General features: G+C 41.1%; 1 protein-coding gene across 7 annotated transcripts in view; it reads right to left on the bottom strand.

Annotated features, from left to right (window-relative positions):
* MCTP1 (multiple C2 and transmembrane domain containing 1) overlaps positions 1 to 16,054 on the bottom strand; it is a 486,374-nt gene that overhangs the window by 209,708 nt on the left and 260,612 nt on the right. The gene's annotated exons all lie outside the window — the stretch shown is intronic.

The following is a 16,054-nucleotide window of genomic DNA, read 5'->3' on the forward strand; positions in this document are numbered from 1 at the left end:
GATATGCACCAATATAAGTAGGATGAATCGCTGGATTTATAGAGGAAATTATACCAAATCTCATGCAATGAAAACAGTACAGAACATTGTTGGAGGGGTGTAGCTTGCCAGCTTTTTGTTTATTTCTATATCTCTATGTGGAAGGTGTTTTCAAAAATATACTAATGGATTTTTCTTTTTTTTCTCAGCATATTTTCATAAATCAAAAAATACCGGAAGAGATTTTTAATTGTGTTCCCTTGTGTAATTTTTATAGGGAGATCAGACTGTCTAGATTTTTTTGTATTTTTTTTGTACCCAGGGAAAGTTGTGATGTAGAGTTAATATATAGTGTGGTCCCATAGGTGCTTTATAGGGTTAATGGTGATCCTATAACGCTTGTGGTGGGTTTTACTGTAAACCGGTCATTGGGCTGTAGCTGTCCTTATTGCGGTTGACATCCACTTTCCCTGATACCTCTATAGGTTCTAATAAGTGATTGTTGCTACTATGGGGCAATGCCAGTAGCCAGTGCCAGTTAAGGGTTAACACTGCATGCCTGATTGGGTCCTGGGCCTTAACCAATATGGTTGCTGCAGTTTCGAGGTATGTCATGGCACATGTTCCAACTTGTTCAGGAACAAGAGACATTCTGATACTTCCTGTCATGTGCAATGACTGCTGGTGGACCCATGATTGGCAAAGTTAAGATAAATTAAATTACTCATACTCACCCATACTCCTCTTCACCTTGATGCCAGCGCTGGTCTTCTTAAAGCTTGAGACGTTGGGATTTTCTGAAAAAATATGTTATAAAAAGCAGCCAGGAGACCGAGGTATCTATCGCGCAGGAGGGTTGAATCCCTCTCCGACATGGGCTGCATTTTATAACTATTTTGTTCAGGAGATCTCGACGTGTCAAGCTTAAAGAAGACCAGCGGTGAAGAGGAGTATAGGCGAGTACCTGTAGTTTAATTTAACTTAAAGGGGTTATCCGGGTTTAAAAAATTTCTTATGGCCGGGCTGGGGAGGGCTATTTAAACACAATAAACATGTACTTACCTCCTCCGGTGCTGCCGATGTCCCGCGCCGGTCTTCTCTGTGCGCCGGTTTCATCACAAGTGCGCACAGGGAGCTTCCGGCCGGCCGGAAGCTCCCATGCGCACCATCTCCCAGCGCTTACAACGCTGAGAGATAGGGACGGATGGGAGGAGCCGTCCACACCGCGGACCGGAAGCTCCCTGTGCGCGGCTTCCGTGCCCCTGTAAACAAACAGCGGCACGGATCGAAGGGACCGCGGCGCGGGACATCAGCAGCGCCGGATGAAGGTAAGTCCATGTTTATTATGTTTAACTAGCCCTCCCCAGCCCGGCCATAAGAAATTTTTAAAATCCGGATAACCCCTTTAACTTTAGTGGTAGATTTACTTTAGGTGATGTACCTATGTAAATAATTCACCTAAATGGAGGATATATATTTAAGATTTTGACCACTATTCAAATTGTAAGGGAAACACAGTATGTATTTATGATAAACAAATTTTTATACAAAAGTAGATGATGATGTAATTAGGTGCACTTGTAATGCACTTCCTTTATATACTGTGTGCTAACACTAGGTCACTGCTTAAGAAGGGCTTCAGTAATGGAGACAGAAATATATTTAAATAAATCCACTTGATCTTTACAAGCTTTTGGAGAGCTGGCAGTTTTTTGGAAATATATAGATATACATCCAAGTGAAACTGATCATTGGATGAAGGGCTCATTCACGCAAATGTAATGGGGAGCGATATGTGGCCACATATCTATGACACCCGGTCACATGTCCTATATTTTGCCCTTTTACTGTGCCATAAAGGGCATGTCTTATACTCGCTTCTATATGGATAGGGGAGGGGTAAGCAGCACTCATCCCTCCTCCTTTCCACTTTGCATATGCTGTGTGAATGTACCCTAAGCACGAGTGCAGTGATATAATCTCTACAATGATCATCTGCAGAATTATAAAGCTCCCTGTATATAGTATTGTTTGCAGATTCTTTATGAGATGTATTTCTATAACATACTGCTTCATAGTTCTCTCCCCTGGCTCCTGCTTGTAAGAGCAGACAGAAAGAAATGCGTTACAAGCAGATGGCAGGCGAAGAAGGCTGAAATTGCACTAGATATGAATATATTTAGACTCTTCAGTGTAAGAAGAGCAATGCTATGTTACTGATTTATTTACTACTGACTTAGATAATGGGACACCATTCCTTCTGCATAATGGGAAACTGGAAAAGAAGGAACCAAGATGGCAGAAGACTTAAAAAAGACAATCACATAAAACAGATATACATAAAACCCTGATCCTGACCACTGTGACCCCACAGATTAGGAGAAAAGGCGTCTGTTGTTCTAAACCCTACGCAACAACACTGCTGCTTTTTTCATTTGATGCAACTGCTTAAAATAGTAGAATAGAAGAAAACAGCTTACTCCGGCATTTCCACAGAAAATAATGGAAGGGCAGAGCCAATTTATGACCTTTGCTCCATTCACATGCAGAGACAAGGGGCCCACTTTCTTGTATCACTATGGTTCCAGGTGACCACCACCAATCTAAAACTTTACCCTATATTGTGGATAGGGGATAAATTATATTAGTGGAAATCCCCACATTGAGTTAAGAGGAGGTATTGTTGAGGGTTTATTGAATGATAATAATAATAATAATTTATGGGTCATCTGCCATCTTGATTTATTCTTCTATGGTTTGATTTTCATAGTGTAGCCTGCTTTCCCATAATTCATCTAGTTTGGGAAGACAGCCATAAGCCAGGGCACTTGAATGCTTAGCTGAAGCGTGGCATATTATGCACCTTCAATAAATGCCTGCTAAAACGTCTAGGTTCATATATAAGGCGCACCTGATTCTAAGGATGAATGACCAGCAGGTGGCAGACCTGTGCACAGCTCAAGGTAGTTGTTCTCTGTAAGTACAGTTCATATATAAGGTGCGCTGGACTATAAGGCGCACCTTTGATTTCTGAGAAAATCAAAGCAATTTTTGTGTGCCTTATAGTCCGAAAAATACGTACTATAGAAAGCAGCACATGAAGGAATTCATTGAAAGCTCCCACTTAGATTCACAACACAGGTATAATGTATCTATTATCAGCCATACAGCAGTGTTAGTTAAACCCTTCTAATACAAGTAGAGATGTTTAGTTTCTTCCTTTCTAGTTTTCTCGTTTTATGTCAAATGAAATATCCACATTGATCATAAATACCACATGAATATTGCCACCCAGTGACCAAACTTTTTCTTCTATCTGCAATACTATAAAATATTCACAAGGCATCCTTTAGGTGATGGCATACCCATATGCTAGTCAGCAAGAGAAAGCATAAATGGCATATAAAAAGAAACATTTTCCTGTACGTTTCCATAATGTTAATAGATATGATAACACAAATGTATTCCGTTGCAATAAATGGAAGCAGCGTTCTGCACCATAGGCAGCGCTTTCATCCGGTGTGATTCTGTACTGTATGCCATTTTCTCTCCATTTCTTTGTCGTTCCTTATACTACCTGCACCATTACTTAGAATGTATTCAAGCATAGCTCCCAATTTCCCATAAAAAGTCATGTGTAGGGATTTCAGGGGACACATATTTACTCTTGTGGGACAAAGTGTCCAGGGTCTTTGGTTATCTTAAAACACAGCGATTTCCCTGAAAACTGCTGGAGCCAAAACATCAATTATTAAAAGGGAAGATTGAAGTGTGCTGTCTTTAGTTAAATCTTTTTTGGGTCGTTTGAAATACTAGATTTTGACAATAATAGCAACTTCTTTTTCCTCTTTTGCAGTTTACCATCTGTTTGATTGGTAGAAAAGAAGCAGATCCAGCTGTGTTTATTGACTCCTCGATGGGTAATTTAAAAGTAAAGTGCAGCATTGCTTTGTACATCTGTAGGGGTGCATTGCTGTGGTACCACCATATTAATGCCAAATCACACAACTAAATCATGCCCTCATGGCCTCGATAAACTGCGAGCCTGCTGCACACAATTTGACATTAGTAGCTACGCGGCATGAGAGCTGTCGTTACGTTCAGGGCTAGGGATATGAAAGTTATTGAAATCTGCAACTTGGCTCCATTAAGATAATATCTAAGACACTCTGCAATTGTATTTTGTCAGTTGTTCAATATGTTACTGATGCAATTTGCAGAGCACGTTGGGATGTGCAATCGATTATACATCTCTGTTTGCAGAAGGTTTGAACCCTTTGATTTGTGGTGGAAGAAGAGAAGCTAAAATGAAACAGTTTTATAAAATGGTGACTGCGGGGGGCAACCATGAATAAAGCAAAATCTAATATTAAATTGGAAATCTGTATAGTCGCTAAGTCTACACTCATTTATTTTGTTTACAAAATGTCATTCGCCTCCAGAATCATTAAGCCTACACTTAACTCACTCCCCGCAGTAGGCTTTGTGACTCTGTTGTACTGTAAAGTGCGGCTCGGCTTTCTTTGGCAATGAAGGAATACGTTCCTACTGCTGTTTTTGCAAAAACAGGATTATAATTATGAAAGAGCAATATTCTTGAAGATAGCTGACTGCAATAGATACTAATTTTAAAGTACATTTTATGTTGTCAAGAAAAACTAAAAAATTTTCAAGGATTTGTTGTAACATCTGTGCCCATTTAGCCTTCGGCGCCATCCTCTGTCCGTATAGTATGGCTATATATGTGTGATTTTGTTATGTTCTACCCTTACTAGTTGGAACACTGTTTTACTCCTTCCCTAGCTGTTTTAATTGATTTCCACCACACCAAACTCTCTCATGTGGATGTTGCTATGGGCTGCTACAGTTAACTTAGCCAAGATGGACAGAATCCTTGTGTCACAGAGTCTGCTATGTCTGGATGTCAGAGAATTGGTCCAATCAGGGCTGCATCTGCCATGAGGCTGGATGAAGATCCCGCCTCAGGCGGCAGATGACGAGCCCTGAGTGGGGCGGCAGTTTTGCTGTTAGTGATGTCAGTGATTCAGGCAGAAGCATGAATCACCTACGACAAGTACAGACCTGCTGCTGGTAAGTCTTTCCTAAGCGGGACATATGCTGTATATGGGGATCAAATTTTAATTAAACTGGTAGGGGGCTGTATATGGCTTACAGTATATAATTAAACTGGGGAGGATTTTTTAGTTAAACTGTGGAGTTATATATGGGGGTCAGATTTTAATTAAACCTGGGGCCTGTATATTAAAGGTAATCTTTATGCGTACATTTCAGTGGGGGCTGTATATAAATTCATTAAGGGGTACATTCATTTTTTAAGATGGCACTTTATAAAAAAGGGCTGGATATAAATATGTAAATTAGAGGGGGGGTGTATATATATTAATAAGATTAGGGTGACATTATACTGTAAGTAACTGTGCTGCGTATTCGCACAGCTGAAGATATCTGGTGGCGGATTCTAGAGTGATAGACCATGACCAGGAGAAGAAATAATTAAGTCTTCTATACCTAGAAATTACTAGATGTCACTTCTCCCTGTGTGACTGACTAATTAATAAAAAAATCATTAACTGCTAGTAATGCTGTCAGCATTTTTTATTAGGTTGTAGGAGCTTTTTAAAGAGTGTTTGTAGGATCAGTGGTCCGAAAACAGCAGGGGATCAAGGATAAGATGCTGGAGGCGTGGGAAGGGGGGCGTTGCCACTCCAGCAGTAAAAAGGCCAGAATTGGGCCCGGGTCCAATCATCTTCTGTAGTAGGACTTTGTAATGGGACATCACAAACAAGGTTTGCCTGCAACTTCTGCTAAGTCTTATTGAAAGCTAGCTGACGTTTATCTTGACTTCTCTATTTTAGAAATCTTGACCCTTTACCTGTTTTCTGACCATCCTGTTTTAATTGTATCTGTAATGCTTTGTCCTCTTGGTTCTGACCCATCTGTTGACTATGAACTTTAGCACAGCACGGGAATGTAGACCAGTTGTCACCTACCACTTAGGGTAGACAGTGCAATTTGGTAGGGACAGCTGATTAAGAGGTTTAACCTTATGCCTTTCTGTCCTTATCTGTTCCTCTAGTCCATTCAAGCCATTCCCTTACAGCTTATAGTTTACTGTCAGACCAAGGTTTAATCCTACTTTCACTTTGACACATCCAGGTGTCCCCATATGTTGGTGAAATGCATGAAGATGGTAAGGTGGAGAAGTTTTGGAGGGTTTACAACCAAAGTCCAAGTGGATACTTAGCATTGAATTAGCAGTATGATGGATTAAAACTTTATTTCCCATTTATGTTTTCTGATAGGTCAAAAGTATTGGTACCTTAAAGAAAATCTATCATCAAAACCGGGCATGATAAACTATGGACTTATAGTTCCACACTCTGAACTACGGTAATCTTTTAAATTTGTTATCAAAGATGTCTTTCCTTTTACAATCAACTTTTACAGTTATAGTAAAACCCAGAAGGGTTCTGAGGGAGGGATAGGAGATAGTGTTGCAGATTCACAGGCTTTTAAACTGTGCAGGAGCGTTTCCCCCCTTTCACTGTGTGCGGAAACTTCTTCTGCTGCTGTGAGATTACATCAGGAAGAGTTGGATAGGTGAAGTGCTGAGGGAGCACAGAGGGAGGGTGAGAAATTTTCACCGATTTCCACTGGGTATTTTTAAATCATTGGGCTTTTTGAGGGGGGTCTATGTACTCCGTGGGGGCCCGATTCCGTCTAGGGCCACTTGTTTTTCTCCCCTGTCTTGGATTTTCACATTTTATATGGTATACATTTGTGTATATATTTTTTTGTGCATTGGCAATATAATAAAGGACATTTTTAGGGATAGTTTTGCAGCTCTTTTCTTTTGTTTTCTAGTTGCTGTAGTTGGAGAGGTGCATGTGACATACTGTACAATATAGGGGTTTGCTCCTGTTTTGGTTAGGATCTATGATTGTATATCCCTGGTATATATTTGATTTTGATAGTAGATTTCCTTTAAATACTTTTACTGTGTCAACCAGAGGTCGCACTAACATTTTTCCAGAAGGGTAAAAATACTCCTCACACCATTTTTGAGGAGTATTTTTACCCGAGGAGGAGTATGAAAATTTTGGTAATACACCGCACACATAGCACACTCACACAGAACACAGCACACGCTCGCTGCTAACAGCACAGCACACGCTCGCCGCTCACAGCACAGCACACGCTCGCCGCTCACAGCACAGCACACGCTCGCCGCTCACAGCACAGCACACGCTCGCCGCTCACAGCACAGCACACGCTTGCCGCTCAAAGCACAGCACACACTCGCCGCTCACAGCACACGCTCGCCGCTCACAGCACAGCACACGCTCGCCGCTCACAGCACAGCACACGCTCGCCGCTCACAGCACATGCTCGCCGCTCACAGCACACGCTCGCCGCTCACAGCACACGCTCGCCGCTCACAGCACAGCACACGCTCGCCTCTCACAGCACAGCACTCGCTCGCCTCTCACAGCACAGCACACGCTCGCCGCTCACAGCTCTCAGCACAGCACACGCTCGCCGCTCACAGCTTTCAGCACAGCACACGCTCGCCGCTCACAGCACAGCACACGCTCACCGCACACACTCACTGCTCACTGCACAGCACACACTCACTGCACAGCACACACTCACTGCACAGCACACAATCACTAATCACAGCACAGCACACAATCACTAATCACAGCACACACTCACCGCACACTCTCACCGCACACACAATCACTAATCACAGCACACGCTCACCGCACACACTCACCGCACACACTCACCGCTCACAGCACACACTCACCGCTCACAGCACACACTCACCGCTCACAGCACACACTCACCGCTCACACTCACCGCTCACAGCACACGCTCACCGCTCACAGCACACAATCACCGCTCACAGCACACAATCACTAATCATAGCACAGCACACAATCACTAATCACAGCACACACTAACACAGAACACACTGTACACTCACACTGCACACACTCACCACTCACAGAACACTGCACACTCACACTGCACACACTCACCACTCACAGAACACTGCACACTCACACTGCACACACCACTCACAGAACACTGCACACTCACACTGCACACACTACACTCACACAGCACACACTACACTCACACAGCACACACACAACGCTACACTCACACAGAACACTGCACACACTCACCCGGCACTGCGTCGATCACAAATGTAGGCAGCTGTGGGCAGGGAGAGTTGGAGCAGGACGGGGAGCAGCAACTTCAAGGCCCACGTGTCTCCCCCGGGGCTGGTGCTCTCACTCCAGGTCTCTCTGTAGCGCGCAGGCTGAGCGGTTCAGCGCACGCTGCAAATGAGGGAAATGAGGGATCACAGCGCGCTCCGGGCCGATCAGCGGGACACGTGACACAGTGATCAGTGTCAGGGGCGCGCGCTGTGATCCCGCATTTCCCTCATTTGCAGCGCACGCTGAACCGCTCAGCCTGCGCGCTACAGGGAATAATTGCCAAGCGTAACTTTACGCATGGCAATTATTTTGGGGGGTAATGGCGTCTCATCACGCGTCTATGACGCGTGGTGAGGCGTTAATGCGACCTCTGGTGTCAACCATGTAGGAGTTGTAAAGATTTTTGTGAGAGATAGCATATAAGGCACAAAATGGCAAATACCAAAGGAAAGTCACAAAACAAGAGCCAAAGTCAAGTAACCAGAAGTACATATAATAGAGCAGAATACACTCAAAACAAAGCAAACTTTTAACCAGCAAGGAAGAAATCCTGGACACAGGATCTTAATGCACAGACAGAACTCTGACCCAGGTGATTGGGTCACAATTCTGTCAGTCACAGTGTGTTAACCTTTTCTAATCCACAGCAAGGCTGCAAAGAGATGGGTGTGGGGAATTCACTTAGCATCCCAGCAACTAAACCAGTGTTCACACTGCCAAAGAAAGAAAGACACAAAGAAGGGAGACACAGACACAATGGGGCACATTTACTAAAAGTAGTGCAAACTGCACTAAATGCAGTTTGCCTGTGTATAGTGCAGGGTAGGATTCAGGATTTCTGGCACGTGTTCATCATGAATCTGGTGATCTGGGAGTTCGACAGACATGATTAATCAGGCACACGGTCTAACTGAGCACCGGAACCCCCCTAATTTGTGTTGCATGATGCCTAGTGCAGCTGCACCACAAAAGGGTCAAGTGTTACACAAATACCTGTGCAAGCAGTTTGCACCTAAAAGAATGTGCAAAGTCCGACAGAAAACTGGCGCTAGGGCCTTAGTAAATGTTCCCCAATGAGTGTTTCCCCTCCCAACACAAATCCAGGAAGATGATGGCACAGATGTAATATAAATTGGGGCAGATTTACTTACCCGGTCCATTCGCGATCCAGCGGCACATTCTCTGCGGTGGATTCGGGTCCGGCCAGGATTCATTAAGGCAGTTCCTCCGACGTCCACCAGGTGGGGCTGAAGTTCCCCGGAACGCACTGGAGTACACCGAGCCGGGCTGAGTGAAGGTAAGTGCAAGCTCCGCGACATATTTGTTTTTTAAATGCGGCGTTTTTTCCGAATCCGTCGGGTTTTGTTCAGCCATGCCCCCCGATTTCTGCCGCGTGCATGGCAGCACCGATGCGCCACAATCCGATCGTGTGCGCCAAAATCCCGGGGCAATTCAGGGGAAATCGGCGCAAATGGGAAATATTCGGGTAACACGTCGGGAAACCGCGAATTGGGCCCTTAGTAAATGACCCTCATTGTATGGAATACTAAATGGTATGTTATGCAGACACCCCCCCCTCATATGTCTTTCTAAATGGAAAATTTAAAAACGTTCTGGCTTTTGGGAAGAAGGGTGAAAAAAAATTGGAAACACAGAATTGGAAAAGAGTTTAAACTGGTTTCTCCATGAAAGAAGTATATTTAAGAAGGGCAGTTTGAGTTAATATCTAGGGGAATATATAAAACCCTGCTCTCCTGTCATGTCACAATTTTATACCACTTTTAAAAACGAGTGAGAAATTGTCTATGTCTGTACTGGAAACTTAGGCTTAAGAGGAGAAATTTTTGATATTTAGCTTAAATTATGACAAATCACAGTAATACATTTTCTAGAATGTATTTTATATTTAGAATTATTTGTACAATTTTAACGAATGTGTTCAATCCATGTATGTGAACGAATTGAAGTAGTTGCTCCAGCGTCCTGTATAAAATCAGTGAAGACGATCTGATTTTTTTTTATTGATATCTGTAGGCAGTTTTTGAAGCTACTTTATTGTTGTTTATAGTTTCTTTTTAACCAAGGTGTAACAAAGGAACCCAAATTGTGAACGGGTGCTGGAGCTAACCCTTCTATTCTTACACATATTGTTTTTCCTATGGTGGTTACCTAAACTTTCATACTTTACAGAGTGGAGCATTTTTGGATTATACGGTGAGCTGTCTATTTTTACGATATTTTAAAGTATTAAACTGAATGGAGCAGTTATTTCTATCATTTTGTTATTCAGGTTCTGTTTGAATAGCTGTATAAATTTACACATGCTACAAAGAGCTGACCTTTTATAGATGAAGAGAACATCAATGCCACATTACCAGGTTGTTCATCATGCATGTTACCTGACCTTATCATCTGAGCAACCAGACATCAGGACTGCAATTAATACAGCGTCTTTTGTCATAATACTGTCACACATTTAACATACAGCGCAATACATATTTTCAGCATTCAGTGAATTCATACAAGACAAATAAGGTATAGGAGATGGCAGATTATGATGTGAATGATGTAAACATGATTGGGTTCTTACTTGACCAGCTGTAAGTTCAGATCCGTAATGCTACTCTGCACCATCGTAACAAATTATGTTTTCTGTATGTTATTAATAACTATACTTAAAGGAAATCTTCCATTGAAATCAAGCATAATAAACCAGAGACACTTATTTATAGACCAAGGCACTGTGACTGTGGTAATCTCCTTATATTTGTTATCCATGGCCTCCTTCCTTCTAAAATCTAAAATTTTTAATTCTCAAGGGGAAGCGACGGCGAAACGTACGTCGGGGTGCTGCGGCGGTGGTATTGAGAACGTTGTGTATGACTGGAAGGCATGTAACATGTATACATGTAACGCCCTCCTTTCTATTTGGGCAAAATTTACCATTGGGTTCTGGTATATACACATATACATGCATTGTGCTCTCTATATTTACTTTTACACCTATTGAGGTGGACTTGTGATTCATTTTGACCACCACCGCTTTTGTGTGTTTGTTGCTGTGTATTTTAGGTGATGATTTTAAATTGTTTTGTCTTTTTTTGGTTGCCTTGTGGGAATAAAGATTGAGTTTTGTATTCTACTGTTTTATGTATTGTGATTTCGTTCATGTGGTCCTGTGTACTACTATTGGTATTCATTTAACAGAAAATGGACCCCTGAATGGTCCCTGTTTATTCTAATCCTTGATAACGACAAGTTGTTTGTTGGACCAATACATTGTCTACATGATGTATATGTTCTGCTACCTATTGTGAAGGTTCTACAAGAATACAATGTACACTTTTCATGATTATAATCACCTTGTTGTACTATCTGTTATTTTTGTGAAACTTTAAACTATTCAATAAAATGTAAGTTGGAAAAAAAAAAGACTCTCTACTTGCTAAATCTCCATAGAAACCTTATAATGTTACTTTGAAACACTGTTCTTAAAATTAAATAGACAGTAAATCAAGAGGTATACTGGTGGATTAGAGCCGAGACTATCACATATACCACTGGCCAAAACTTCACAATTTAAAAAAAAAATGTCTTTCCATCATGTGAACCATCCCTTGGACCACAAATTCAACAAAAGTTGATGCATTTCTACAACACAATAACAAGCTAATGCCCAAGGATGTCTTATACATTATTTACTTAAAATAAATTTTCTAAAGGAAATGCGGGTGACTTTTCTAACTAGCAAACACTACATTAATATCCAATAGTGTGGCACAAATAATTAAAGACCATTCAGCTATTATACTGTTTTATGATGTAACATATTGTGGTGCAAGCACGGCAGGTCCTCAGCTTGAGATGTTGCATAAATGATCCAGGAAAAAAAACACAGGGTTCAGGGGTCTCTCATTTTTCAGCTCTATTGCAGAGCTTAGTGCAAAAATTATCCTAATTAATCTTCTCCCAGTGTGTTTCCGCTCTCGCTCACTAATTGCACTCTTGTGCTCTTTATCATTATAGCGCTCGGCATCTTAATGTCTAACTAAAGACGAACATAGTTATCTATATACTCTGCAACTTGTAGGCCTGGATTCTCCCTTCTCTTGAATTTATCTCTTATTTTTTAACCACATTATCTAACAAAATCACAACTTCAATAGCAAAGCACAAGCCTATCTTATTATGACTTGTAAGCTGTCGTTTAGAGGTGGATGCACTTATTGAGAGTGGTAAAAATTTTAATTTGTAGAGGAATGGTCAAGATGATACTATATGTAGGAGAGCAATTAATCTAGGCATCTTGGCTTTGTCAGAAGCTTGTCAGAAGATAGGGCCAATACACAAGATTGCAAAGTCTTAGAGATGACAAGTCAATTAGCATTTCCCATTTCAGGAAAAGGTTAGAATAAATATTGAAATTATAACAAAATTATTTTATTTTGGTTTCCCTTATGAGGGAATGACCACAGGGCGCCATAAGTATGTGGCTGCGAAAGGCCCTGGTTAGTGAAAAATGGGCAACCATGCCAATTATCGAAGCATTCCATTAATTCATTACTCGCTGAATGTCTCCATCTATAGGATGTGTGGTAACATGTAAAACCCAGTTATCCCACAGCCTTTACAATACATTTCTACCTAAAGACTACCAAAAATCAGTTGGTAAAGAATTAATGAAATACTTTGGTTATTTGCACATGCGACCGATTTTCAACACCACCGCTGCTAGGTTATGGCTACATTATAACCATATCACAACTGTGAGACTGCACATTGTAAAAGAGGGAGATTTTTATTTTGTGTAATTGTTGTGTCTTATGTTTTCACATTTATAAATAATTTGTAAAATTCAGTTTATGACAGAATTTTGGCTGATCTCCCACCAGGATAAAGTTCATTCAAGGGCATTCATGAGAAAGGCTGTGAAAGAGCAGTTTGTAGGAATCTATTATCTGTAAACGCTACTACTTCTAGGTAGCCACCTTGTAACCACACCAGCAAGCTCACAAGGTCATGTGATCCCAGTGAGGAATCCCTTGCGATTCAGTGGGACCTCCTTCAGAATTTTTAGGGATTTCCTAAAGAAACTAAATGCATGTATTAGGTATTGACAGCAAGCTAACATAAAGGTATGCAGGAGTGCAATATGCTGACCATCTGCATATCACAGTTCAACACGGGCATGGAGGGTACCCTATGCCGTGTGTGGGAGGGAAGAAAGTTTTTGGCCAATGCATCCATTGATAGGGATGTAGCAGAATAATCAACTACGCAAAGGAAGAGCAGGCACAGCCACAATGTAAATAGACAATGTGTCCACGCATCCCAAAAGTCAATGCAACAATCAAAACAGAGAGAAAGTTGGATGCGTACAAGGACTCACATAAACAAGAAATTCATTTATTGATACAAACAATAGTAATAACAAGACAGCAAATATAAAAACACTTAAAACATACACCCAATGGGTGTATAAAGCTTCCAAGGGTGGTAGTCCCTTACACTCCCCATCCACAATCAATAAATTGCACAGGTAAACAATTGTTATAGGTAAATTACCATAATTGATCCTAGAAAACCTCTAGATGGCAGCAATACAATAAAGTGGTCTCAACCTATAAACCCTCAACCTGCTCATTCAATACCCAAATGTAGGGGAGACATGTGGTGCCTAGTAGTGGGATGAAAGCCAGGGAGGCAGGTCAGCTGGATGGGGAGTGGAGCAAGCCCCACGCGTATCGTCACCCCTTCATTTGGGTATTGTATGAGCAGGTTGAGGGTTGACCAGGTCTTACTTTATACTTTATTAATTTGCACAGAGCACTTTATTGTATTGCTGCCATCTAGAGGTTTTCTAGGATCAATTATGGTAATTTACCTATAACAATTGTTTACCTGTGCGATTTATTGATTGTGGATGGGGAGTGTAAGGGACTACCACCCTTGGAAAGGGTACACCATTGGGTGTATGTTTAAAGTGTTTTTATATTTGCTGTCTTGTTATTACTATTGTTTGTATCAATAAATGAATTTCTTGATTATGTGAGTCCTTGTACGCATCCAACTTTCTCTCAGTTTTGATTGTTGTGATGTAGCAGACTATGCATTCTCCTCCTTTCCCTCTGAAAAAATCAAAGGGGCATGACCTGGCAGTATTTCAGAAGCAATATGGTTGGTATTGGAATGAGCAGCACACTGGTGGCATCTCTGGAGGGCATTCTGCGGTGATATAAGTTGAAAGGAAACCCACCATCAAAATCAACAATGATAAGCCAAAATCTTCTTATATTTATCCATGGCCTTCTAAAATCAACATTTTGCTAATGAGCCAAAGTGGGAGGGGGAAAGTGCTCCTGCACAGTGTACCAAACTGTAAGGCTACAGTAGGGAGGGCTCTGGTAATACGCCCATAGAGCCCTTGTGGGTCATTAGCATAAAAAGTTGATTTTAGAAGGACAGAGGCCATGGATAACAAATATAAGAAGATTACCACAGGCACAGTGCCTGGATGTATGAGTAGATGTCCCTGGTTTATCCATGCTTGATATTGATGGTAAGTTTTATTTAACACAAGATATTAAATTAAAGAGAGTGTTAAGAAATGATTACTAACAACTTATCCTTAATAGAGACTGTTGGTCTTTGGCAGTGAATGGGCAACAATTGGCCCCCACACCAATTAGCTGTTTGGCACACAGCTGGCAACATCTAGTGGTTGTAATACTCTGCTAGAGAGCTCACAGGGCTAGAAACAGAAATAACTCTATACATTTTGTAACAATAAAAAAACACTACTAATGAAATTTTCTGAAATTGAAAAAACGTTTTTTTAAAAGACCCAAACAACATTGTACATTGTAGGAAAACACCATCCACTTAGTTAAAACGAATCTGATGGAAAGCAATAATATTTGTAGTAAATGTGAATAATTAATAAATCAATTAAAATCTTGGACGGGTCTAAGAGAATGATTTCTAGTGAGTAAAGTAAAGTCATGCAGTGAACAGCTCGGATGTAATAAATACTGTACATCAAACTAAAATCCAACAACACATAAAAAAACAACAAAAAATAAAACTCACAAGTTAACAGTGACAAAGGGGCAAATAACCTAACAGGGTGAAGAATCGTTAATGTCAAGGCCTCCAGATGGGCTTAGTATTACACAAACAACTATGTGAAGTTCCTAGAAACCCCCAATAGACATGAATTATTGAATAAACTAATATTGCTCCATTTCTTTCTTTGAAGTACCGGAGAATAACTTGAGATGGCTCAGCTGTGCCGAAGACTTGAGTTGTATACTGCTTTAGGCTACAAGAACAAATCAGATCAGAGGGTCACAGAGACGGACTTTACTTGGAATAGTACTGGTGACGGCCGAGACGCAGGTCATACATGTCATGTGCTATAATACTAATCCATGACTCTTGTCTTCTTGTTGTGTTTGATCAGATTACATAATACTATATCTACCTGGAATATCGCCTGACCTGTTACACTATAAGGATAGATGACACATTAATATTCCATTAATTATTTCTTTTGGCATAATATGTGAATGATAATATCTTTATTAATAATCAGTAGAGCATACACTCGTTTAGAAACCTTGAGATATTATATGTTTAAAAAACATACGATAAGGAAATTATATTGCACCAAAGGCTATTCCGCCAAGGTTTGGCTAACTAGAGGATGGTTTGGTAGATTGAAGGCTGGTCTTGGCTCTAACACCTCTGAGGTGTAGCATTGAGAAGTGATCTCTACAGAACAGGAAGTGTCAGTCTATCATGCAGCTCATTGGCCCCAGAAA

The sequence above is a fragment of the Engystomops pustulosus genome, chromosome 1, assembly GCF_040894005.1.
Source record: "Engystomops pustulosus chromosome 1, aEngPut4.maternal, whole genome shotgun sequence".
Taxonomy (NCBI): domain Eukaryota; kingdom Metazoa; phylum Chordata; class Amphibia; order Anura; family Leptodactylidae; genus Engystomops; species Engystomops pustulosus.